The following is a 3,662-nucleotide window of genomic DNA, read 5'->3' as shown; positions in this document are numbered from 1 at the left end:
ACTAGAGAAAGCCCTCGCACAGAAACAAAGACCCAACACAGTGAAAAAAAAAAAAAAATATATATATATATATATATATATATTTTTTTTTTTTTTTGCGGTACTCGGGCCTCTCACTGTTGTGGCCCGTCCCGCCAGGCTCCGGACGCGCAGGCTCAGCGGCCATGGCCTACGGGCCCAGCCACAGCAAAAAAAAAAAAAAAAAAAAGATGAGCTAGTTAATTTCCATCCCACTACTTCCACTCACTGAGTCCTCTGCCTTTTGTGTATATTTAAACAAATTGGTTCAAATTCTGCTAAAAATATATCACTTGAAAATACTGTTAAACATTTTAGTTTCTGATGAGAAATGTGTGTAATATTTAGGGGTTTTTTTGCAACAAAACCATATAATAATGGAAACTTTTGACACATTTAATTTTCAAACTGTTCTCTCATAGCATATGTTTCTTTCAAAAGGGGTTATGCATTGTATTTGTTTTTATCACTTTTATTGTACAAGAAGATTATTAAGCTTGTTTTTGTATTTTAAATATCTACTAGGAAAACTACAGGCAGCCACCTTGGGAAAAGGTCAACAAATTTGAAACCCCCCCTTTTTTTTTTTTTGCAAAGGAAAATCTGCAGAATATCTTCAACCACTGCCAAAGTAATGAAAACAAAGCCATCAAAGGTTGTTGCCATCAAGTGTAACAAAAAAATATTTTCATGGTCATTCTCTATCTCATTACAAAATGTTATTTTATTCTAGTAAAGATCTTGTTCTGGTTTTTTTTTTTTTTTTTTACAAGTCTTTAATTAAAAAGCTCAACAAGGGGCTTCCCTGGTGGCGCAGTGGTTGAGAGTCCTCCTGCTGATGCAGGGCACACCGGTTCGTGCCCCGGTCCGGGAAGATCCCACATGCCGCAGAGCGGCTGGGCCCGTGAGCCATGGCCGCTGGGCCTGCGCGTCTGGAGCCTGTGCTCCGCAACGGGAGAGGCCACAGCAGTGAGAGGCCCGCGTACCGCAAAAAAAAAAAAAAAAAAGCTCAACAAAAATATATAATCAAGCATTTTACATAATGCATACATTCTTAATATCTGCAGGTAAGATAAATAACAGAAGGCAAAAACAGATATACTAATTGTATTGCTTCTCTTTGGCAAGTCACCAATATTATCCCCTGCAGAAACATAGGATATGTGTAAAAAATAAACAAAAAGCAAAAATACCCACTACAGTCATAAAATAATTGTCCCTTAGTAGAAACAACAAAATATTTAGCAATAATGCAGTAGACAGATTTTTCAAATTGACTAAAATTTATTATAATACTTTATTTATACCACAGGGGTGAAAGTAGCCAGCTGCTTTCCAAAATTAAGGCCCACAAGCAGTAGTTAGGAAAAAAAAAAAAAAAGACACCCTTTTTTCCTGGTTGTATCCTGGCTACTTTTCATTTAATAATGTCACATTCAAATTCTACCTCTCAGCTGCCACTCCTAAGGAAAACAAAATCCTTCCCTAGACAAAAGCTGTTTTACTTGAAGGTCAGTTGTCTGACCACCCCCCAACCAAATACACATTTTGTTATGAGGCATTCAGCTTTCTTAAGTCAGTATTTACCATCTAACTCAGTGTCCCAGAATGAAAACATTCCTTCCACTTTACAGCAAAGATACATATTGTGGCTCTACTGAAGCAATGTATACATGTTGGAACTAAAAATTAGAAAAGCAAAAGGGTCCATTCAACACACAGCAGCTTATATCGAAATATATACATGTATGTATATGTTCTCACAGTTACATTTTAGAAAAATATTTACATTTGATATGTTCAGAAATATTTCTCCTAAGGCCTATAAATAATATTTTAAAAGCTCAACTGATGAAAATGCAATACAAGAATGTATCAAATTAAATAAATCTCCTAAACCTTGAAGTCAGTAAAGCTTGAGGTTTGTGTAAAGTGTGTTGTCAGTCCCTAATACTAGGGAAGACAGCAACCTCTAAACACGGTAGGAGAGGAACTCTAAAACTTTGGAAGGAATCGGCAGCTCCTGGACTTCTTGGGTGGACATCACTCTTCGGATTGATATGCGACATAAATGTTGAAGGCTAGGGACTTGCCTTGGAGTGGCCCCAAAATACACACTTCCATCATGTGTCCCAGCGGCTAAAACACTGCCATCAGTAGAAAAGGCACAGCAAAGACCATTGCTCAAAGGTGTAACTTGTACTGGATAATCTTCATCAATTCTCCAGAACCTCACCATTTTATCATCAGCAAGGCTTGCAACATGCAGTCCATCATGACTAAACGAGACAGATCGTACCCATCGGTCATTTGCTCCTCCAGCAAATATTGGAGTGGGTGGGGAAAACAGGTGCCCAAATTCCATCAGAATGTCTCCAGTGTGTGGATCCCTGATATAAACTCGAGTATCGTAAGAGGCCATAGCCAGTAATGCTCCATCAGAAGAAAAGTCACAAGCTACAACATCATGGTGATGTCCTTCTAGTTTCCGTATCATGGTATATTTATCCATATTCCAAAGGAAAACTGCCTTACTGGCTCCCACTGAACACAGCATAGAAGAGTCAGGAGAGAATGCACAGCTGTACACCCAGTTCTGATGGCCCCTCAATACTTTCATCATGTTTCCGTCATCTTTCAGGTCCCACACTCTCAGAGTTTTTTCTCTTGAAGCTGACACCAGGATCAAGCTCCCATCTGGAGCAAAAGTTAAATCTCTGACCACTTCAGTATGACCTACCAAGTTAAGGAGGAGTTTTCCTGTATATACATCCCATATTTTGATACACCCATTGTTTAACCCTGTGGCAAGGAGTAGCTGATCTTGTCCAAATCTGAATCGATGCCATTCTATGTTTACACAGCGACTCTGTTTTTCTGGAACTGAAGATCCAAAAGCAAGACTCCAGACTATATCGCCACAGTCTATAATATGTTCACGAGGCTTATTTTTTTGACCACCATCACTGTTTTGTCCTGACAATCTTAAACTGCTTGAATTGGTGATATTCTTGGTGCCATGCAAGAGAAAGTTCTTAAGGCAAAAGCAACAGTCCAATTTTCACGACCACATTTCTTGTCAAAAGGAGCTGCAGGAGCTAAGAGTTCACCTGTAGTACGTGATCTCACGATCTCTTACTCGTTGACCATCGGGGGAAAGCTGGCCATCTATGGGGCACCGTCTGATTCCGGGGGCGCGATGCGGCGTGACGCGGGCTGGGTCCCTCCCCGTCCCGGGGACGGAGGGGAGGGGCGGGGCGGTCGCGGCGTTTTCTGCTGACCGCCCCGGGAAAGCTCCGGGAGGCCTAGGACCAAACTACGGAGTCAAACACAGACAATAGATGCTGTTCCCTTCCTCGCGCCTACGGACCAAGACGCTTCCCTCCACACAACCGACTGCAGACGAGAGACTGGAGCAAGATCTTGTTTTTAAAGAGTAGAAGAGTGGTTGCCCAGGGCTGTGGGTGGAGGAAATAGGGAGATGTTGGTAAAAGGGTATAAATTTTCAATTATAAGATGAGTAAGGTCTGAGGATCTAATGTATAATATAGTGACTATAGTTGATAACACTGTATTGTATAGTTGAGATTTGCTAAGAGAGTAGAACTTAAATGTTCTCACCAAATAAAAAGGATAACTGTGTG

The 3,662-nt window shown here is 40.7% G+C and overlaps 1 pseudogene; it reads right to left on the bottom strand.

Annotated features, from left to right (window-relative positions):
• Positions 1-1,348: 1,348 nt before the first annotated feature.
• LOC132508615 (WD repeat and SOCS box-containing protein 1-like) lies at positions 1,349-3,426 on the bottom strand (annotated as a pseudogene).
• Positions 3,427-3,662: the final 236 nt, after the last annotated feature.

Source organism: Lagenorhynchus albirostris, chromosome 18 (genome assembly GCF_949774975.1).
Source record: "Lagenorhynchus albirostris chromosome 18, mLagAlb1.1, whole genome shotgun sequence".
NCBI classification, from domain to species: domain Eukaryota; kingdom Metazoa; phylum Chordata; class Mammalia; order Artiodactyla; family Delphinidae; genus Lagenorhynchus; species Lagenorhynchus albirostris.
This window is presented reverse-complemented; position numbering and strand designations above follow the sequence as displayed.